The sequence below is a fragment of the Ursus arctos genome, unplaced genomic scaffold, assembly GCF_023065955.2.
Source record: "Ursus arctos isolate Adak ecotype North America unplaced genomic scaffold, UrsArc2.0 scaffold_6, whole genome shotgun sequence".
NCBI lineage: Eukaryota > Metazoa > Chordata > Mammalia > Carnivora > Ursidae > Ursus > Ursus arctos.
Window position 1 is genome coordinate 45,603,080 of NW_026623078.1, and position 24,854 is coordinate 45,627,933.

Here is a 24,854-nt window from a genome sequence, read left to right on the forward strand (position 1 = left end):
TTTGAGATAGCTTGTCCTGGTACGTTGTTCTGCAAGGACTTTACTGTTCTATAAAATGAGCACTAGCCACCTTACCTTATATGAATATGACTATTGCAAATAGTTTTGCAAGTGTTTATCCAGATGTTAAACTCCAAAAAATAATGTTTCTAGTTAACTTCTCCACTTTGGAGTAGGAAAGTCTCATGTTACCCATGCCTCAGTTGTTTATTTTTTAACTTATGCTTCTGCTCCAATACTTGGAACATATATAATTTGAAATTTCCCCATAGGCACAAGTATACATTAGAAGAAATTATGAAGTACAAACTAACCTAATATGAAATAAAGTCTATCTTAGGGATATGGAACAAAAAGTAAATGGCTTAATGTAAAATTAAAACATCCAGATGTATGTTATGAATATGCTTATTTCTTTACCATGTAATGACAGACATGCTACATTTAAATTTGTGGTAAGTTGAAATATAAATTAGAATCTAATAATTACATATGCTAACACTTTGTTCTAGATGAATATGCATATAGCTTGAAATTTGGGGGTACCAATTTGGATCATTTGGAGAAATTATGATTCTGTCAAAATATATGAAATTCATTGGGTATATTAAAATAAGAAATATAACATCAAATTATTTAATCTTTTTCAGCAGTTCTTTGCCTTAAATTTTAAAGTTTAAATATCCAAATTAGCTATCTCAGTAGCTGGAAAATGGCCGTTTGATAGGTCAAATATGCATATTACTATTTCTGTTCAGTCATTCTAGAATATAGGGAGGCATTTAAGGTGAATTTTGTTTAAAACGTGTAAAGAAATGATTTTTCATGTGAATTAGTTTAAGAAATCCCTGTAATCCCCAAAGTCTGTGCTTGAAAATCTTGGTTTTAGCCCATAGTACTAAATAGAAACCACTTAATAAAACCTTGAAAATGTGTATGTTTTTCCTAAAGAAAAACTTTCCTAAAGAAAAACTTCCTTTACGAAACTCAGAAAATTAATAAACCATAAAAAAATTTTTCATTAATTTGTGTAGTATTTGAAATTATAGCTATATAGCACATTATAGAATGAACTTTCTGGGAAGAACTGACATACATTATTAAATACATATTTCTATGTTCATTTGACTTTTGATTACTTGAACACAAGATTATCTCTGAAATCTGAAATAAAATTGTATCCAAAATATTCTTCAGATGATATAAGAACAGATAGAATTATTTCATGTTCATAGAAGAAAGATGGATCCCATATTACAAATATTTTGAGGATATAATTTCAGATGTTTAACTGCTAGCTATTTCTTTAACTGGCAAATGACATGTAGGTAAAAGGTATATCTTGTAGCCAGTTGAAAATGTTCACATTTCCTTTTTTTTTTTCAGTTTATTGAAAATTTAATCCAATATGGTAATGATTCTAAACATTCTGAAAACAGGATGCAGTTTACAGATAATTCACTGACAGCATTTTTTTCCCTTCTTAAGGGTACACATAATAATAATGGCCTTTTTTCAGCTGATAACCCCCTTATATCCGGGTGGTGACTTATTAATCAAAACTGCTTTGATCTCATGCCCTTTCACGCTCAAAACAAGGCCTCTGAATTGCTCACACAGGAGAAAGGAGCAATTGCAGGTTTTCATAGTTTTCACTGCTACAGGACAGAATTGAGGCATAGCATCTGGATGTACTTTTGTAACTCACCATTTGCTAAGACTCATCAATATTATATACATTTAGTATCACACTGATAAAAGCAATCTTCCTATGCTCCCCCTATATCTAAACTCCAACTCAAGTATTCCAGAGCCCACTTACCAATGCTTCACTTGTTCTTTTGTTTATAGCCATGCATCACTTTTTAGTGTACTTTATACATAATTTACCTGTTTATTATGTGAATTACTTATTATCTTTCTCTACCTCAAGAATGTAAGTTGTTTGAGGGTAGAGATCCTGTCAGTTTTTAACTGATGTATCGCAGGTGCTGAGATCAGTGCCAAGCACCTAATGGGCACTCAAGAATTTTTTAGTTAAATTAATTGTTCTTCATAGTTGTGATTGATTTAGTTCCTTATAATATTCTAGCGCATGAACATGCCACAACTCATATCTATTCTTCTATTGCAGGGCTTTGCGGCTATTTCTGGGTTTGTTTTATAATAAATAGGGCAGTCATAAGCATTCTTAAGTAAGTTTCCTGGTGTAGATGTACGAGAGTTTCTCTTTGATTTATAACTAGGAGTAGAATCACAGATTTATAGAGCATGTGCACATTCTAAATGAAAATATAATACTAAATTTTTTCCCCAAGGTGTTACACTGTTTTGCATTTCTAACAACTATTTGTGAGATTCAAATGTATTGACCTTTTCAGAAAACCAAATTTTGGCTTTGTTAACTTTCTCATATTTACTTTCTATTTCATTGATTTTCTGTTTTTTCCACCAACTTCACTTTATTTTTCTATATCCTAAAGTGGAAAGTAAGATAATTGATTTAAATTGTTGTCCTGTAAAATTATAGGCATTTAAAGCTAGAAAATTACTTGTAAGGACTGCCTCAGTGATATCCCATAAATTTTGATATGTTGTGTTTTAATTAGCATTCATTTGAAAATATTTTTAAATTTCTCTTTCTGTGAGTTTTATCATTGGATTATTTATCTAGAATTGTGTTGTTTAGAGTCCCAAGTAGTTGGGGATTTTCTAAATATCTTATTTATTATTGACATTTAGTTTAGTTCCATTGTTGTTAGAGAACATACTCTGTAAGATTTCAAACTTCTGAAAATTACTGTAACTTATTTTATAGACCAGCATATGTCTTATCTCAGTGATTGTTCCCAATGTACTTGAGAAGAATGTGTATTCTGCAATTGTTTGATGTAGTGATCTATAATTCTAGAATTAATAATATGTATCCTCAAATTATTGCTAAGATTCATCAGTATTATATATTTAAGAGTGATCCCTCTATGCCCCTCCTTCACACTGTCCCTGGTTTTCTCCTCCACTCCCAGCAGCCCAGAGCTGGAGTTCACAGTTGCACATTTCATACACATTACTTTACACTTCCCATTCATACATCACACTTCAGAGATGTCAGAACCCTATGACAGTGTAATTCCATTCATCTGCCCCCACTTCATCTTTTGTATTACTTTGTATATGTTTCTTTTAAATGCATTATAAAACCTCAATTTTAAATGTATTTGCTTTTGACCTAAATGGTTAGCTTTTTTAAAGAAAACAAAGAGAATTGTCTTTTATATTTCCTCATATATTTACCATTTCTGGCGCTTTTTGTTCTTTCTACATCTCCAATAATATCAATTCCCTTTGTATTGTAGAATTAGTAGTTTTTTCTATCCTCTCCAACTTTCAAGTTTCCTTTCACACAAAATATGAGATTATAAATGATTCTGTTATTATATACATATATATGTGAGTATATTTCAAATAAAAATGAATACAAGTATACATACATACATTTTTACTTTTGAACGTTTTCTTTGGACTCAACAAATATGTCTACACATTTCAATTATTTCTTGCAACATTTATCTCAAGTTACATTTACTATCCCGCATTATCTTCAGAAATAAGGAAATTGAGGCTCAGGGAGATTAAATTTTTAACAATTACTTTAAAAAGCCATTAAATCCTCTTGTGTACTTTTATTTTCTAATTAGCATCCATCTCCCCAACCCACTACTCTAAGATTCATTCCTCTTCAATACTGTGTAGTGCTTAGCTCACTGTTGGGAAACTCCTAGGTAGATCTTCAAAAATGGTAATGAGTACATAAAAGAGTGAATCCAATTTTTAGATATAGATATAGATACTGGATCAAAAACTACAATTGGAGTGCATTTTTTCCCAACCCCTGACCCTGACTCTGGCAACCACTATTCTATTATCTATATCTATGAGCCTATTTTTTGTTGTTGTTGTTGTTTTGTTTTGGAGGCAGGGGTTGTTTGTTTATTTTGTTTTTCTTTGTTTTGTTTTTCTCTGTAGATTTCACATATAAGAGAGATAATATGGTGCTTGTCTTTCTATGACTTATTTCACTTAGCATAATGCCCTTGAGGTCCATCCATGTTGTTACAAATGGTAACATTTCATTCTTTTTTATGGTTGAGTAATATTCCACTATATATTTTATATATATATTATATATATGTACACATTATATATACACACACATATATGTTATATATATGCACATTGTATATATATATATATATATATATATATATATATATACACACACACACACCACAGTTTCTTTATCCATTTGTTAATGGGCACGTAGGTTGTTTCCATATCTTGACTCTTATAAATAATGCTACAATGAACATAGGGGTATATATATCTTTTTGAATTAGTGTTTTCATTTTCTTCAGAAAAATACCCAAAAGTGGAATTGCTGGATCATATGGTAGTTCTATTTTTAAGTTTTTGCTTTTGTTTTTTTTAAAGATTTTATTTATTTATTTGACAGAAAGAGACAGCCAGCGAGAGAGGGAACACAAGCAGGGGGCGTGGGAGAGGAAGAAGCAGGCTCCTAGCAGAAGAGCCTGATGTGGGGCTCGATCCCAGAGCACTGGGATCACGCCCTGAGCCAAAGGCAGATGCTTAATGACTGCGCCACCCAGGTGCCCCCTATTTTTAAGTTTTTGAGGAACATTCCATACTGTTTTCCATAGTGGCTACGCCAATTTACATTTACCCAAAGTAATCTTAAGAAAGAGAAACAAAGCTGGAGGCAGCATGCTCCCTGAATTCAAACTATATTACAAAACTATAGTAATTAAAACAATTTTCATAAAAACAGACACATAGATCAAAAGAACAGCATAGAGATCCAGGCATAACCTCATGTATATATGACCAATTAATTTACAACAAAGGAGCCAAGAATATGCAATGGGGAAGGAAGTCTCTTCAATAAATGGTGTTAGGAATTAGTATTTTTAATAGTCCAGGTGTCTTGGTGATATTTTCTCTCAGTTTTTATCTGAAAATGTCTGTCTCCTCTCTCCTTTTTTGTAAGTTACTTAGAATTTAAGGTTGACAGTAATTTTTTCTTTGAGCACTTTAAATATGTCATTCAATTGTCCTCTTGCCACCATATTTCTTTGTGAGGTTAGCCATTATTTATCTTACTGTACCTGTTTGCAATCTGTCTTTTTCCCCCACCTCTGACTGCTTTCAAGATGCTATCCTTGTTTTTCAGTCTTGTGACTATCATGTGTCTAGGTGTGTACATGTGCTTCTCTTTGTATTTATCTTACTTTGATTTTGCTGAACTGGGATGTAAAAGCCAAGGCTTCATATTATTTGGGAAGTTTTCAGCTATAATTTTTCAATTAACTTTTCTGGCCCATTGTAATTCTTTTTTCATTCTTATTTTTATCTTTTATTGAAGTACAGTAAATATACAATATTATATTGACCTCAGGTGTATAACATAGTGATTTGACAATTACATACATTATGCAATGCTCACCAGATTAAGTGTAGTTACCATCTCTTTCATTCTTTAAAGCCAGTTACATGAATGATAATATATCACCCAGATCACTGGGGTTCTGGTAATGTTTAAGACTTTATTTTTGTTCTTCAGATTGGATGCCCACTTCTGCTGTCTTTAATCTGCCCTTAAGCTTATTCAGTAACTTTTTCAATTAAGCTACTATAGAATTTTTAGAATTCCCCTTTAAATGTTTATCATATTTCTATTTATATTTGTTATATTTCTGCTTACTGAGATTCCTTAACTTTTCACTCGTTAAGGCTGTATTTCCCTTTAAGTCCTTGAACATGTTTATAATATTTGTTTCAAACACGTTACCTAGTAATTAAAACATCTAGACCTTCTCAAGATCAGTTTTTATTGACTGCTATTTTCTTTGCTGTTGGTCATATTTTCTTTTTCTTTGCATATCTGGTAACTTTTTATTGAATACTGAACATTGTGGGTGATACACCGTAGGGGCCCTGTAGGATGTTAAATTCCTCTGAAAAGTGCTTTGTTTTTATTTTGTTTGTTTTTTACTAACAGCAAGTTCAGTTAGATCCAGTCACCTTGCATTTGTCTAGGCTTGGTTTTATACTCTGTGAAGGTGGATTAGTGGGGATTCCAAGATGATTCCCAAGACCCTTTGCATTGGCTAGCCTCAGATTCCATACTCAGTTTCCCTTCCTGTTCTTGTCCAGGCTTGGTTTTAAGCTCTGTTTGCACAGGTCCAGAGTAGTTCTTATTTTACGAAATGGCCCTTGCGCCTAAGTTGTGGTTGTTCTGCTATCTCAGTTTTATTCCTGAAGTATTTCTGAGGTCTCTTCATTCTGCTTGGGCTGGAATTTTCTCTCTCAGCTCTGATCAATCTCTAATATCTTTGTTCTCCCGATCTCATCGCCACTGGTCTTTGGTAAGCTTTGCAAAGTCTCTCATTGCGTATGCCCAGCCTATTCCTTGTCCAAGGACTTGTAGGAAACCCCCAAGCAGACTTTTGGATCCTTCCTAATGTGCATCTTTCTTCTCTCCAATATCCTGCCCTGCAGATTCCAGATGTTTCAACAACCTCAAGCACTAAAATCTGCCTCTGCAGATCTGTGAAACCAATGTGCTTTGCTTGCACTTCAGCTCCTTATGCTGTGATCAGGAAATTGGCTTCAGACAGAGAGCTGTAGTGAACCTGGGGCTCATGTCAAGTATTCCCCTTCTTTAAGGAATCACAGTCAGTGATAACTCTTGCCCAATGCTTGAAAAATATTGCTTCCTATATTTTGTCCAGTTGTAAGGTAGAAGGGCTAGTCCGGCGTGAAGCAGAAGTTCACATTGATATTTGAATTTTTATTCTGTCTTAAAATTTTGTTGAACTTTTTTTAAATTGCATCATTTTATTTTTTACACAATAATTTGGTAAATAATGACTTTTTTCTTTTCAATATTTATTGGTTATTTTTCATGCTACAGTATTGAATAGAAGTGATGATGGTCAGCATTCTTACCTTCTCTGTAATCTCAAAGGGAAAGCTTTAAATATTTTTGATGTGGGGAACAAAGGGAAAAGAAAAAAATTAAATTTCCTTACAATTTATAGCCTATTGACAAATCCTTGAGACAGGCAGAGTGACCTTCCTCTAGGAACTCAACTGCCTCAATGCTAGTACTTTAGCTTAACCTTAGCCAAACCTCCGGGATCCTGTAAGTCTCCTTCAACATATTCAAATTCCTTTGGAAGCTTCCTTTATTTGTACCCCCAAGGTATATGTTAGCAATCATTCTCTAAGCGTATGTCCTGCTGATAAACATCCGAAGGGTCTCATGACTAAGGTTTTATTAGACAGTAGTAAATGACCTATTTCTAACAACAGCTAGCCCCTCGAGGTCCTGGAAACCTTGCTTCCAGAGTCCTTAGAGACTTATGCTATCCTTAACCCCCTCCCAACTAGGAAGTATGCAGTCAGCCACTCCTCACAACCCCGATGCAGCTCTTTCTGCCCACACATCCCATCCTCATGCTTTAATAAAATACCTTTTTGCACTGAAGACACCTCATAATTCTTCCTTGACCATTCTCTCTGAACCGCAACATTTTCACATCAATTTTATCATTAAGTATTTCTTAGCTATGAATTTTTTTATGGCATTCTTTATCAGCTTAAGGAAGTTCCCTTTCACTTCTTATTAAAGATTTTTCTAAAAAATCTTAGGTGGATATTGGCTTTATCAAATATATTTCTGCATGTTTGAAATGATCATAATGTTTTTCAACTTTTCATATTGGTTTAATGAATTAAATAATTTTCAATATTGACATTAACCCCAGGGGCTTTCCCACCATCCTGCCAGGTATAGCTGAAGCCTTGGCTGTTAACCTAGGTAAACACCTGGCCATTCTCAGGGCTTCAGTGGATCACTGGGAACCAAGAGGGTGGTTCATCCTTTGGCACCAGACCACATGATATGACCCCAACCAGGAGGGTAACAACACTACTTTCTGTACCTGGACCAAAGAGATAAGGAAGTGAACTAAGAGAATGGAGAGGGCCAGTCCCACCGAGTGGTCGGCCAAGCAGCCCTGAACCTTTAGCAAAACCCAACACTCCCCCTAATTTTTACTGAGTTCTAGAATGTACCAGTCAAGGTCAGCTTCATGGCTGAGAATTATGTGAGCCCACAGGACCCCATGCTCAGAAGGGCCCTATGTTTTGTTAATGCTCTACTGTCACCGTCATGAGATTCTTAGTAATTTTATCTTTGAACTTGTCTTTTGTAAAGGGAGTCTAATTGGATAACGGATGATGTGCATGAACAGAGAAAGTATACACAGTACGTGTGTTTGCCACCATTCCTTGGCGTCCCATTGCATGTCGAGTTCAGGATGCCCTGTGAGCACAGAATTCTGGTGGATTATGATGTGGGGGAGTTCAGCATGACACAAAATACAAGGTAAGTGTGTTATGAAAGTCACTAGCAATACCAATTAGACTATTGGTTGAATGTTCACATACAAAGAAGTGAAATAAGAACAGTTGAGTTAGTTTTGTGCAGTGTTATTACTGTTTTAGCAAGAACAAAATGAATATGCGTGTATGAGCTATGACATATGAATTGTATAATTTCACTGGGTCTGCGTATCAGCAACTGACCAAGGATACCTGGTTGTATAACATGTTTTGCTCCAGGTGGTCTGCTCTTATAACCTCTTCAATTTCTGCCAATAGGAAATTATATTATTTTACATCAAGTAAAAGAAACTTAAAACAATATACTTCCATTTCTCAGGCCTTTTGTTATGGTCATGCACTTTATTTCTATATATGTTATGAGCACAACACTATGTTATTATTTTTCTTTTAATAATTTTCTTTAGAAATTTTTTAAAATATGAAAAGAGGTCTTTTATCTTTACCTACATATTTATAATTTGTAGTGTTGTTTACTCCTTTGTGTAAATGCACGTTTCCACTGGCTATTATTTTCTTTCTGCTTGAAGGACTTCCTTGAACATTTTTAATGATGCCTGTAGTGATGACTTCTTTTGTATGACTGAATAAGCCTTTATTTTGTCTTCATTTTTTTAAAGACATTGTTGCTGGGTATAGAAGTCCAGGTTGGTCGTTTTCATTTCAGTATTTCAAAGATATTACCCCACTTTCTTCTGCCTTGCATTATTTCCAACAAGAAATCTGCCATCTGCTACCATTTATATTTGTTCTTCTATAAGTAATGATTCTTTTCTCTCTGGCTGCTTTTAAGATTTTCCCTTTATCAGTCCCTTTAAGCAATTTGATTATATGTTACGATGTAGATTTCTTCATGTTTCTTATGTTTGGGGTTTGTTGAGTTTCTTGGACCTATGTGTTTTTGATTTTTGTTAATTTTGAAATTTTTTCAGTCATTTTTGCTTCAGATATTTTTTTCTATCCTCCCACTCTTCGTCTCCTTCAGGGACTCCAAACACATACACATTGGGTTGCTTGACCTGTTCATATTTTTCTATATTTTTTCTCTCTGTATATATTTCAGTTTGTATTGCTCCATTGCATTATATTCAAGTCATTAATATTTTTTGTTGTTAATGCCATCCAATGTATTTTTTTCATATCAGAATTTTTTTTATATCTAGAAGTTCAATTTGATAACTTTTTCTGTATCATTCATTCCTTTCTCTAACAGATTCTTCCTTCCCTCTGCTTTCTTTAGTATTTAGAAGATAATAACTTTCACCATTCTTATCTACTAATTTTATCATCTGTGTCTCTTCTGGTCTGTTACTATTGACTGATTTTTTTTCATCATATGAGTCATATTTTCCTATATCTTTGAATACCTGGCAAATTTTTCTATTGAATGCCATTTTGAACTTTACCTTGTTGGATGCTAAAAACTTCCGTGTTCCTAAAATATTCTTGAGCTGTTTTCTGGAATACAGTTACTTAGAAACAACTTAATCCTTTTTAGGCTTGCTTTTAAGCTTTGTTAGGCAGAAACAGAGCAGCCTGTAGTCTATTAATCTTTCCCCACTACTGACCCAAAACACTTGTGTTTATTCTAACCAATGCCCTTTAAATTATGATGTATTTCCACTTAAGCTGGTAGATTGTTAGCCCTGTAGATTGGTCCCTCTGCCTCTAGGTAGTTCTTTCTCAAACTCAAGTTGTTTCTTCACACGCACTCACTGATCAGTACTCAGCTAAAATTTGAAGAGGTAACTTTTATGTCTATGCAGAACAGTCACTGCAGTTTTCTGTGGTCTGGCATTCCTTCCTGTGAACTGTAGCTGCCTTGGCCTCGCCATATGCCCAACTCCATCATCTCGACTGAGGGGTACCAGCAGCCTCCACCTGGGTCTCTTCTCCCTGTACTGTGGCCTAGGAACCGTCCAAGCTGTAAACGGGGGCATTCAGAGCCTTGACCTCAAATTTTTCCCTCCTCCCGGGGATCAGTGTCTTATGCTGCCTAATGTCCAGTGTTTGAAACCATTGTTTGATAGATACACTTGAATTTTTCATTTGTTTCAGGTGAAAGTTAGATCTGATCTCCATTGCTTAATTATAATGGGGAACAGAAGTTCTGAGGTATTTAATTTTATTTGAAAATTAATTACCAGAACCTTGTGGTTGTAGGAGAAAGGTACAGTCTTTCAGAGAGGATTTGTATCACCACAGTAAGCACATTAGGGCAGTAAAAATGTAGAATCATTTAAAACTTAATTGAGGGATGCCTGGGTGGCTCAGTTGGTTAAGAATCTGCCTTTGGCTCGGGTCATGATCTCAGGGTCCTGAGATAGAGCCCTGCATAGGGCTTCCCATTCAGTAGGGAGTCAGTTTCTCTGTCTCCCTCTCCCTCTGCTCCTCCTCCCTACTTGTGCTTGCTCTCTCTCTCTCTCTCTCAAATAAATAAAATCTTTAAAAAAAATCGTAACTGAAGCATAAGAACCTCAACTTTTGACTACAAATACACATCAAGTCTAGCTTGTGGCTACAACTTCTCGGGGATTTTTTTTTTCTTTTCTCTGATCAGAAATGGCAACAATAGTTCTTTGAGGATAGAGGCATGAGTATATTTAACTTTGCTTCCTTCTTACACTGAGGTTCCCAACTCAATGTTTGAGAGTTTCCTATCAGATTTCCCACCTTGGGTGGGTCCTGACTCCTAAAGGCTGTGAGAACCACTGAAGTTTCTACATTTGACAAATAGTTTCTGAGCAAAAGCAGTTTCGATATTCCTGCTACTTGCTGAAATATAGCTGTTCCAATTAACTGTTACTGCATAACACACCACCACGAATCCAGTGGTACAAAACAACAATAATTTTATTAGGATAAAAAATTCTGTGGGTTGGGAATTTGGTCAGGACTCAACCGGAAGTGCTTGTCTGTTCCGTGATTTCTGAGGTCTCAGCTGGGAAGCCTGAACTGCTAAGGAAGGACACAAATGGCTGGTAGTTGGAATTGTCTCTAAGCTCTTCTACACAAATGCCTGGTACCTGGATCAAGATGTTTTGAAAGCAGCATTGCACTTAGCTGGAGCTGTTGGCAGGAGGACCTATACATAGCCTTGTGGTGTGGTTTGGGATTCTCACAGCATATTGAGGTCACATTGTAGAAGATCTGTGGGATGGAAGTAATTATTATACTCATCTTTGGAAATGGGATTTGCCATACCTTCTCTTATATTTGTGGTTGAAAATGCTTTAATCTTACTAACTCTTTGGATATATACACATATAAGCAGTTTTCATTGTTTTTAGCTATTTTTGACATTAAGAATTAAGCAATGAAGAACTCCAGAGGTCAGTCTGGGTATTTAGGCTCAATCGTATCCCTAGATATGGCACTCTCAACTATTATATGTGTTTTAAAATCAATTTTTCAGATTCCGTGAAAGTCTTACTGGCATTTTGGTGGGCATTTCACTGATATTACTGATTTTTAGATGCCTTTTTAATATTGTGTTCTCATTCTTGAACATACATATTACTAGTCTTTTTTATAGCTTGTTAACTAAAATTTCATAATTATCTCTAGTCAGGTCATGCACATTTTTCTTTAGGTTTGTTTTCTGGAATATTATGGTTTCTGTGGTTTTATGAATGGTATTCACTACATGCTGCTATATTTTCTAATTGCTTACTACTGGTTTGTGGGAAAGCTATTGATTTTTGCATATTGAACTTGATTCAAGCCATTCCACTTGCTTCTTAGCTGCTGCCAATTGTGCTTGCTGATTATCTTGAAATTTGCGATCATGTACAAATAGTAGTAGACTATCTTAGAATTTGGCATCATATATGAATGACAGAGTTGTTTCTTCTTTTTCAATGTATATACCACTTTATTTTCATTATTCCAGTAGCTAGGACCTCTGACGTAATGTTGAAGAATAGCAACAATAGAGAGAATCTTCATCTTGGTATCAACTGTAATTTGAAATATTTTTAATATTTCCCCCTTGTGATATGGTGTTCACTTAAATATCTGGTACTTTATTAAATTAAAGATGTTCTATTCTAGACCTGTTTTGTTAAATGCTTTTATTATGAATATTTTTCCTATTAAATTTAAATGTTTATCGTTACTCATTGACATAAACAAATAACATTTTATTATTATTACATTAATAGATATTCTAATATGGGAATATATTTTATCCTGAAGAAACACTACCTAATCATGCCTTTTTTAAAAATGCTGCTTAATTTGACTTGTTAATATTTTATATGGTTTTATATCTTTTATAATTATAAATGGCATATTGTGGGATGTGTGTGTTTGTGTGGCATTTGCTGGCATTGCTCACTTTTGGTAACTATTGGGTATACTAGGTTAATAATGTAAGTTAGGTAGCTGTACCTTATTTTCTTTGCTCTGGAAATCTTTGCAGAAGATGAGAGATGTTTTATTTTTTAGGTGTTGCCAGAACTCACTATCTGGGCTAAAATTATCTGGGCTCGCTACTGCTTCAATTTCTTGTAAGGTTAAAGGTTTAATTCAATTGTTCTAATTCCTCTTTAACACACTTGGAAATTCACATTCTCCTACAAGCATATACAATTTTCATAGTTTTAAAATTTATGGCATAAAATTTTATACATTCTCTTACAATAAACTTTATTCAGTAACTTTGTCCATTTGAGTTCCTAATGGGTTTCTCCCTTTTTTTATGACCATACTTCCCAGTTATTTTTTATATTTATCTCTCCAAAAGTCTTGCTTTTGATTTCTGTTGATCAACTTTAGAATTTTTTTTATTTATTTTATTAATATATGCTTTAATTTTACTGACTTCTTTTTTTAAGTTTATTTTTGTTCTATATTTATTACTTATCTTTAGTCTTTATTGTTTCCTAATAATACATTTAGGTTCATAAATCTTTCTCTGAGTTCTGACATAGACACAAGTATACATTTTGATAAATAGTGGTTTTATTCTTTAAAAATAGTTTATGTTTTTCTTAACAAAGAAGTATTTAAAAGCATTTTCTTTAATTGATAGGTTTATAGATTTGGAGGGGGCTTGGAAGAGAGCTTTTTTTGTGTGTTAATTTCTTATTTTGCATCTTCAATGAATATGGCCTCTGTGATATCAGTGTTTGATAGCTTTTTTGAGATTTGTTTTGTGGCTTAGTATATAGTGTTTTTTTTTCTTTTTTATCCCACTTGTGTTTAAATCCTCCATTGAATACAAACTTCTGTAAAATTCTATGTATATCTACTAAATTGAGTTTGTTAATTGTGTTATACAAATATTTTATATCCTTTTTCTTTGTCATGAATCTAGAACTAACACATATTACACGTTGCTTAAACCCTTAATTTCTTCTTTTTTTTTTTTTTTTTTTTGTTGTTGTTGTTGCAAGTTTTTATTTAAATTCAAGTTAGTTAGAGGTACCTGGGTGGCCCGGTTGGTTAAGCGCCTCTTGGTTTCAGCTTAGGTCATGATATCAGGGTTGTGAGATTGGGCTCCACACTCAGCAGGGAGACTGCTTAAAGATTCTGTCCCTCTGCCTCTCCCCCTGCTCACATCTGCATGCACTCTCTCTCAAATAAATAAATAAATCTTTAAACAAATTTTAAAAATAAATTCTAGTTAACATGTAGTGTAATGGTTTCAGGAATAGAATTTAGTGATTCATCAGTTGCATGTAATACCCAGTGCTCATCACAACAAGGGCGCTCCTTAATACCCATCACCCATCTAGCCCATTCCCTACCCACCTCCCCTCCAGCAACCCTCAGTTTGTTCTCTGTAGTTACGAGTCTCTTATGCTTTGCCTCCCTCTCTCTTTTCCCCCCTTCCCCTATGTTCATCTTTTTTGTTTCTTAAATTACACATATGAGTGAAATCATATGGTATTTGTCTTTAACTGACTTGTTTCACTTAGCATAGTGCATTCTAGCTCCATCAACATCATTGCAAATAGCAAGATTTCATTCTTTTTGGTGGCTGAGTAGTCTTCCATTATATATGTATATATATGTAACCCTAACCTTAACCCTAACCTGTATATACCACATCTTCTTTATCCACTCATCAGTCGATGGACACTTGGACTCTTTCCACAGTTTGGCTATTGTTGATAATGGCACTATAAACATCAGGGTGCATGTACCCCTTTGAATCAGTATTTTTGTATCCTTTGGATAAATACCTAGTAGTACAATTGCTGGATTGTAGGATTGTTGTATTTTTAACTTTTGAGGAACCTCCGTACTCTTTCCTTACTTATTTTTGTATCCCTGATTCAACAAATCAAAAGTTTCTAAAGGTAGGTATTAAAGTTTCTGACTGTGATTGTGGATTCATTAAATTTTTTGTGTATTGATCAGTTTTACCTCATGTATTTTTCAACTATGCTGATTGGTACATAAAGAACTTTTACTGCTCTATACTGCTAAAATTCCTATGTTATATTTCATTAGTATGCCATATCACTTCCCCTCTTTAATGCTGCTTACCTTAAATTCTATTTGGTCTAATGTTAATATCACTATTTATTTTTTTCTTAACGAGTTTCTGGTTTATTTGTTTTTCATTTCTTCCTTTACTTCCTAGCATAATGTGTCCTTTTGCTTCAGGTGAGCTTTCTCCTACTGAATGCAATATGCTTGGGATCTTTTAAATTTCCTCATAGTTTCTAGACCAAAAAGGGATATACTTCTTGTTTTCCAGTGCAATCATGGATATTTAAAAAATGTTTTTACTATGAACTCCAAGAAATTGGAACAGAAAGACAGTACAGCACTTACCGTAGTGTGTCATTTTGATTATGGTATATTGATAGTATTTTAGACTCTGTAACTTATCATATCTCAAGGGCATGATTTCTCCTTATGAAAATAATACCTTTCATTTTATATTACAGAACATACAATAAAGGCCCATTTTAATAATATCCAGAAATAAGTAAATAAGATTTTCTATTTTTGTAAGAATCTTAGAAAAATCAATAAATGGAGACAAAATAGAAATATTTAATATTAACAATAGGTAGTAAAAAGACATTAATTTTGGAAATTTGGTTTCTCTTTGGTAATTTTTTATTTGAAATCTGCTAAATTAATAGTTGCATCATTTGCAATATTACCTTACTTGGGTATTTTTCTATGGAAAACAATTTTGAGATTCAATTAGGCTTAAAAATGGAAAAGCTAGACAGTTGGTCCACTTTAATTTTAGGAATGTATATTTTCTGAATTTCAATGGAAATCATGTTTTTATATATAATATATTTGTTGTAGAATGTTAAACTATAATTGTACTCTGCAAACTAAATAAAGTGTTTTGTCAGCCAGCCGAATACATGAATACTGGACAAGAAAAAATTCCTTCAGCAATCTGACACTCACTGAATTAACCATATGTTGTTCAGTTGTGGGAATTGTCCAGGATGAGGAAGAGATCATGATTGACTGCTTTCAATGCAATTTTATCGTGCTAGAACATCCACCAGAACTGATGCAAAAATCTGAGAGAAATAATTTTTCTAGTTCTAAATGACTGGGTCAATTAAGGATGCACTGGTCTTTTAAGTGTTCCAGTAGACTCAGATGCCCCAAATATCAATGGGAGCTATTATATTCTCTTTTCCATTCAGCCAACTGTCCTCTCTTATGCTTCCTGAAGGGGGTCACATTATAAGCCCAGAAGTCAGATAAAGTTATGATGTGATATTCAGGCTTTTCTTCCTCTTTGGTGGGGGGTGATAGTGCCTAAAGGAAGTATTAAGAGAAAGATGGACCTTGCTGCAATCCATTTTGAGGAGCTTTGGGGCCTTTCAGAATTAAATTTAAATGCTAGGTCTATTCAATATATATGCAACAGATTGGGCAAATTACTTAATGTCTCTGTGCCTTAGAGTTCTCATCCATAAAATTAAGATGATAATATCCAGTTCACAGTGCTGCTATAAAAATTATACAAGATGATGTTTGAAAAGTTACAGATACAGTGAAACCCATGGTATGAATTATATGGTTTTTAAATTTAAATTTACTCTAAATTACTTTTATTTACTCTATAAGTGCTGCACTAAAGAGAGGAGCAGGGTTGCTGTCTATGTGCTAAGACACTACTTACTAGTCTCTTCAGATTGTTCTTTTGGAAGTAATACCACAGCAGACACAAAGCAGAAGCAGACAGGAGATGAGAGAGCTTCACTTCAACTCAAGTCGAAACAAAATATTCTACAACTGTTCATATGCACAGAGTAGAGTAAATGCTATAAGAAACAAGTGCCAAATTTCAGTGGTTTAACAGATTATGAAGGTCTATTTCTTGCTGACTTCACAGTTGATTCAGGAAGGCAGTGAGGCCTCTGCTCCATGAAATCACCGAGAGAATCAGGCTTCTTTCATCTACAGGTTCCCCTATTCCCAGGTCTTGAAGATCTTGGGTGAATCCATTGCACATGGCAAGCAGAATTTAAAAAACAAAAAACAGAGAAACACATAGATGCATTCTTAGGGACCACACATGGAAGCAGTATATTTCATTTCCAAATTTTTCATATTGCATTGGCCAGAACTTAGTCATACATGGTCCCACCTACTAGAAGAGGGGAGGCTTGGAGATATACTCTGTGTGCCCAGGGTGGAAAGAAGATAGAGTTTGATAAACAAATGCATTGTTTCCACCACAGATGTCATTTGGTCAGACACTGAAATAAGGGCAGAGAGTCCACTGAATTTTTCTTTTTAATTTCCTCACCTAAGTTTTTGCATACTCCTTTGAAGATCATATGATCTTCAAAATAAACATCCAATTTTTGCTTAAACTGAAGATCAAATCCAAGAATAGTTTACGATTTGCTAATCAGCTCAGCTGAGCAGATCTTAGTTCAGTGCTGGATTCTTATGCCTAGCTCTTTATACACCTGAAGTGACTCAACCTCTCCAAGTTTCATTCACCTGAAAAATGTCTATCTAAATCACAAAAATGGAAAGCTAAATTGAAATAATACATGAAAATGTATTTATAAATTAGGAAGCATGAGGCATTATTTTTACTAATGAAAAGATGGCTGGAAAATTACTATAGTGAGGACGTGGCATTCCATTTCCACTCTGCCCTGTCTTCATCAAGTCTATTAGCATCCCTGTGCAAATCATGTTATTTCAATGTCAGATGTATATTTGAATTTCACATGTATTTAGTTAACACTTTCTTATACTGAGAAGGTTCTAATGAGCTATGAGGTAAAAAATAATGAAGTCATCACAGGAGGATCTTACCATTACATAATGAGCCAAGGATTTTAAAGACAAAGATTCAAATGAGGAAAAGGGAGAAGGGAGTTTTTAAAGGTCACATTAAGCAGGGGTCTGAAAAGAGGAGAATTCAGTTGATTGTTAACATTATATTAAATATCAGAATAAGAAAGAAACCTAAGTATAGGGTCTTAAGCTAATTCTTCATTAAAGAATTGAAAAGAGGAAGTTAATTCTTTAGTTCCCCTTTTATTCTGTTACAGACATTAGCCTACCTTTCAAACATACTTCCTATGCAATGAATCATTACTTATTTAACATTTACAACTTTGTCCTTAATCACTTAAATGGAAACTTAAGATCGAATAGTTTTTTCATGCAAACTGAAAGATGATGTTCCAGTTCAATGAAGTCCCAAGTTATTATTTTTAGGTACACTGAAAAATGTTTTTTTTTCTCTCACCTCTCTTACCTTCCATTTTGGCTTTCCCTGTCTTTTCCCTACATTTTCTTCATTATTTTTCCAAATGTTTTCTTGAATATGTATTTAGTCTATGAAATCTGGAAACCACAGCAAGGATATTCAACTACTATGCATAAATGCTGTACTTGTTACCTCTAACTGAGCTAAATTCCACGTAGAATAAATTAGTTCTTCTGCTAATTATCATGACATATTCTTCTCCACCTGTCATATGTCCAAAGGTTAATAAATTCATTGTCTTAATTTTTTTCCTAGACTCAAGTCAGATACTACTATATATTTATTTCATTTTAGTTTTCTTTTTTTGAAGCTAACTGACACTATGATAGATTTGGAATGACTACTATTGTTTTCCAAACTTGTATACTACTATTTCTTAAATATATAGCTTTTTTTTTTACTTAAACGTGAGTTGAAATATGAATGTGTCTGTATGAGCAAAAGGGAGAGAAAGAGCACATATCTGTATAATAAATGCTCATTGCAAGTTTTGCTAGTGACCATAAAATTTTCCCCATTCCTCATGACCACTCAATGGTTTCTAGACTCGATCTCCTATTTATTCTTCCACTTTTCTTTTTTATTTCCTGACAACTCTCAGATGAACTCTTAGTAGATGAAATTCATGAACCTATTTATTCCTGGTAGAAAAAAAACTGGAAATAGCTTAATGTAGAGACATTAGAGAAGATTTGGCTTCACTATATTTTCAGTTGCCATTTGCTATGGGAAACCAAAGGCTAACATTTAATCTCATGTACTTAACTGTTTGTCCATGTCTGACATACCCTAAAGTTCTTCAAGTTTTCCCCAGGCCTTGTTGTCATAAAGAGTCTGACAAACTTGACGAAAAACATGTTAGTTAACTGAGGAAAATGTAAGTAAAATGACTTTTTGTGGTGGTTATTGTTGACGCAAACTGAACAAACCTTTCAGCTGAAAGTAAAAAAGAGAGCTTTATTCAATCCCAGCTTGGGACAGCTGCCTGGGAGACACGCTCTTCACAGGGAAGAAAGTGTTTCGGACAAGGAACAGTTTCTACAGGGTTATATACTTTTTTACATCTTGTAAAAGCCCAGAAGGGTTACAGATTAGCATATAGGCAGAAATCACACGTTTTATCGTAAAGGAATTCAGTGAGTAGGAGCATTGATCTGAAGGACAAGATGGGTTTCCTTTAGGCTCCTTCACAAAGCAGGTGGACATACACTGCATGATGGAGGGCCATATGTCAGGCTTTGATTTGATCAAAGTTTATATACAGTCATGTTGACTTAGAAAGAAATCTAAAATGACTTCTTTTGTATATCAGGCCTTGAGAGAGTTTTCTCCATCATTACTGTTGTTACAAAACTATTACACATTCCATGCCCAGGATCTAGTCAATAAGAGGCCACATAAGGTAGCCATTAGCATAATCCAGGTTCTAACCCCTCATATTTACAGGCTAGGAGCCTTGATTTGTCAGTTTACCAAAATTAATGACAATCCAATATTGTCTACAGTGACTAATAATTACAATAGTAATATAATTGTTAAGAGCACCAGATGCTTTTCTCTGTTTGACTAGTGAATTTTCTCCCTATATCTGAGTTATGTGGAAGTCATATTACTGAAAAGGTATTTGTGGTCTTACACCTAGCAAACTAGTTCTAGTTAAGTGATTTGAATGTACAATGATGTACAAAGACGTTGGCGTTCGAAGCCGAAGGCCAAGAAAGAATTCTTGAGACGTCTTTGGTGCAAAAAGGTGGTTTTATTAAAGCACGGACACAGGACCCATGGACTGAAAGAGCTGCACTGGGGTCATGAGGAGTGGCCCATCATACACTTTCTTTTTTTTTTTTTTTTTTTTTTTTGTAGGTACTGCTTCATTTTCCATTATATACTTTCAATTTGGGAGGGGGTTAGGGATAGTGTAGGCCTCCCAGATATTGTGGAAGCCAGGTTTCCAGGACCTTGAGGGAGCTAGCTATTGCTAGGAAAAGGTCATTTATTACTGTCTAATAATACCTTAGTCATGAGACCCTTCAGATATATATCAGTGGGTCATATGCTTGTGGGATGATTACCAACATGTATTTTGGAAGGTGGGTAGAGATAAAGGAAGTTTCCAAAGGAATTTTTATATGTTAAAGTAGACTTACAGGATCCTGGAGGTCAGGCTAAGATTGCCTTTCGCCCTTAACAAAGTATTAACATCGAGGCAGTTGAGTCCCTAGAGGAATGTCACTCTGCCTATTTCAAGGACTTGTCAATGGGCCGTAGGTAGTAAGGAAATTTAATAATTTTCCTTCCAACTCTATTTCCCACATCATTCCCCGCTGAACAATTTTTACCCTTAAATCGTTAAGGTTGCTGACGGTGGAAGGGCTCATCTTCTGTAACTTCTTCTTGCTGAATAGGGGCATAGAGATATCCCTACCTATGGGTCAATATTTGTCAGTTGGGGGCTTATATATGTATGAGTTACATAAAGCAGAGGCAGCTGAGTCCAAGGGAGACTGCATGTTGTGGACTCCTCAAGTGGATAGGATCCTCTGTCGGCTTGAAGTTATGGCAGTGAGGAGTCTTGGCAGCAAGTGGACAGAGGGGGGAGAAAACGCAAAACATGATTCAAATAACTGAAAGAAACAGAAGCCCAAATAAACAAACTGAGGGCCTCAGAGGGGAGAGGGGTGGGGGAATGGGATAGGCTGGTGATGGGTAGTAAGGAGGGCACGTATTGCATGGTGCACTGGGTGTTATACACAACTAATGAATCATCGAGCCTTACATCGGAAACCAGGGATGTACTGTATGGTGACTAACATAATATAATAAAAAATCATTAAAAAAAAAAAGAGTCCTATGATAGTTGACAAAATTTCTCTTCCAGGAGTTTAACCAATCATTAAAGGAAAGAGAGGGATATTTTAAAGTGCCAATTTGAGTTAGAAATCCAGAAATACTTTTGTGGTAATCTGGAATGTATACACAGCATTTTGTTTTTATGATAACACAAATTTCACCTTGTGCAGCCGTTAAAACATCAAATGCCATTCTGTTTTGTAAAACTGCTTTACACATTTGTGTTACTTCAGTATTTAGCAGAGAAATGCTATTTTAACTGTCATTTAGGGTTTTGACCATGTACTTATTAAGAGCTTCCATGTGCCAAGCAACATCGTCCAGTCCCAAAAAGGGAATAACAATGGATGTTAGGTGGTCATACCAATGAGACACAGAATGTATCCACCACCATTTTAAATTTGGAAAGTTGGCTGGGTTGGTATTGGTTTTAAAAATGCATCCATGCAGGGACGCCTGTATGGCTCAGTTGGTTAGGCATCTGCCTTCAGCTCAGATCATGATCCCAAGGTCCTGGGATCGAGTCCTGCATTGGGCTCCTTGCTCAGTGGGGAGCCTGCTTATCCCTCTGCCTGTTGCTTTCCCTGCTTGTGCTTTCTCTCTTTCTCTGAAAAATAAATAAATGAAATCTTAGACTTGATTGGAGTTAAGACTGGTAAAAGACTTAATATTTATTTACTTTGTGCAGCCTCCCTGGCTGCACAGTCCACTGAATAGTTTCCTTTAGATTCTAAGATCATATCCTTTGATGTCCTTTGAGGTGAATTACAGCTACCTCCTTAGGTAGGTGTATAGCCTCAAGAAGAGTCATAATTGCAGGCCCATATTTGATTGGAGAGTTATGGCTTGATAATAATTCCCTTTCCTTCCAAATTGCTCCATGGGCATGTAATACTAGGAAGGCATATTTGGAGTCTGTATAAATATTGATTTTTAAGGCCTAGGCAATTGCACAGCACCAGTGAGCACTATAGTGTACCCAGCTTTTCTTATTACCTTTTCTGTGAAACTATTGCCATCAGTAAACCAACTGTCATCTGCATTTTCAATAGGGGAAAATCTGGTCAACTAGAAAAAACAAGATCAATAACCTCTGAATAGTTCTACTCTATATAAGTATGATGGTCAAGTCCAAGCATAAGCATAGCTGGGCTTAAAGTTTGATGGGTTTTAAGTATTATTTCAGGCATATCTAAAAGCATAGCCTGGTATTTAGTAAGGCCACCTCCCATCATCCATTCGTGACCTTTGGTCTCTAAGACATTCTGGACCTGACGTGAAGTCATTACAGTCAGGGACTGTCATAGTGAGCTTTGTGATTTTTATTTTTATCTCATACTTATTTATATTTTCTAAAATTATTATATCCCAAAAGGTGAATTCATATTCTTTTTATGTCCTTTTTATTATCACAAAAGGAAAGAGGGAGGTAGGAAAGTATGTATGTTTGTATATATACATGGTGTTTAAATTCCATGCCCCCTTTCTGGTATTTAAATAAAAAAGGGCACTAGATTCATTAGGTCTATTTTATGTTTTACTTTCATACTAAAAAAACACGAAGTCAATTTTATTTTCAATTTCAACTAATTATTATAAATTAGTTCAGTGATTTAACTTATCTAAAATTATTCTGTTTTAGATTGACTCTGTTCTACTTAATCCGCAGCATTTACTCGGGTAACATTTACACTTAATAATTTGGTCAACTCAAACATCATCTGTTCCCAGAAGCTTCCCACAATCCATTTGGCCCATGCATCAGTTCCTCGTATTCTCATTATACCAAAAGATACTTCTCTCTGAACACTTAACAAATTTTATTGACTATAACTTTCTCAAAATTAGGGCTTATGTCTTATTCAGTTTCTTATACCTTGGAATATTATATGAGGAATACACGTTGAAGTAAATATTATAAAAATGTTTACCCCTTTTTCCCCAGTCTGTAATTTTAGTTCCATTCCAACCAAAATACAGCAGTGATCTATTCACTTTTGGCAGTAGACATGCAAAAACTATTCTTAATTTTATTTAGAAAAGTGATGAACAATAAAAATTAAGAAAATTAGTACATCACAAATGCAAAAATATAAGGACAAATCGGTGAAAGAGAACAGACAATCCATAAATAAACTCTTTAGTGATTTAATTTAATATGCGATAAAGATAATATATTTCAAGAATGTAAGGATTAGTCTATAAAGTGTTTCTATTTTAAAATAACCAGTTTAGAGCTATTTCACCCCAAAAATTCCATGTGTATCAAAGTTAAAGCTTAGAAGATATTACAGCTATCTAGAATAAAATACAGCACAATATCTGGATAATCAGAACCATTTAAACATAAAAGTGAAGGAACCATCAGGGAATATACATTTGACTACATAAAAGTATTTTTTTTTTAAAAAAAACCTCTTGTTTGTTTAAAAAAATCAGAGAATTAAAAGACAACAAATAATGGGAAGATTGCCATAAGTGTTAATGATTTTAATAAAGCATTTGTAATAACTGATTTTTAAAAATACTAATATCTCAATTACTAAGGTCATGAAAAAGCAATACATAAAACATAGATTAAAAATAGAATAGTGCTATGACAATATTTCATATTGGCCAGAATATGGTATAATTGAAACGTAATGCTGGGAATCCCAAAGAAACTATATATTATGTTCTTTGCATTGCTTATTAAAATAATAAAATGAAGAAATTTTGTCAAATGTTGAGAATTTCTTTTTTATTTGTCAATTGATAAGAAAATTAAATTAACCAGAACATCTGCTTCTCTAAGAAGTTCAGTCAATTATGGTATGAAGATTGATGCTATTTTTACTGATGCTCCTGTTTTATTTCCTGTGAATTCTCTGCGCTTTCTCTGTAATTTTTTGGTCAGATTTGCCAAAAAAAATGTTTATATTATTGGTTTTTAAATTTAAAAAGACATAAAAATCAAGTTTTATTTATTGTACCAGGTAGGATGTGTTGATCTCAAGTGACGAAAACTGCCTTTGATTAACTCAAACCAAAGAAAATTAAACTTAGTACTGGATTATAGAATTGAGAAACGTGAATTAAAGGAGCTCCAGGGATTTTAGAAGCAAGGTCCCATGACAATTTTTTAGGTTACTATTAAAAGAGTGACTCAACTCTAGTTTTATATACTACTGTGGAGATTTGAATATCCCTTCAGATTTAAATTTCTGGAATAAAAAACTCAACTCCTATCAAATAGCTCTTTAGTTCTAGTAGCTTTTTAAATTTTTATTTTGAGTCCCTGGGTTTTCTTGATATATGCGGTCATCACAACAATTTTGTCTTTTATAACACAATTTTCTTATCTTATTGCACTAGTTATTACCTCAAAAATAAGGTGGAATAAATTACTTATTTCTTAATTTATTTGATTATACTTACTTAATTTTTTTGCCAGCCACTGTTTGAGGCTTTAGAGGATATAGCAGAGAATAAAACAGACAAAAACTCTGTACTCCTAGAATTTACATTCTGGAGGTCAATGTGACATAGACAATAATGCAAGAAAATAAGTAAAATATGCACGGCATTACACAGTTTTAAGTGTTGATGATAAAAATAAAACATAGAGGATCATAGATAATGTTGTTGGTGGGCTGAAAATAATGGTAACAGGAAGAATCCCTATCTTGTTCCTAATTTTAGAATACAGACTTTCACTATTTAGAATGAGTGTTATTTGTTGCTGTGAAATCATCCTTTTTTATATTTAGTTAGTTTTTTTATGTCAGTTTTTTTAAATTAAGAA

General features: G+C 34.2%; 1 long non-coding RNA gene across 2 annotated transcripts in view; it reads left to right on the top strand.

Moving 5' to 3' along the window:
* Nucleotides 1-24,854, top strand: part of LOC125281050 (uncharacterized) — a 147,561-nt gene that overhangs the window by 2,302 nt on the left and 120,405 nt on the right. For both annotated transcript variants that reach the window (XR_007188040.2, XR_008957751.1), the window contains exon 2: nucleotides 8,300-8,470. This is a non-coding gene — a long non-coding RNA (uncharacterized LOC125281050). The remainder of the gene's footprint in view (nucleotides 1-8,299; nucleotides 8,471-24,854) is intronic.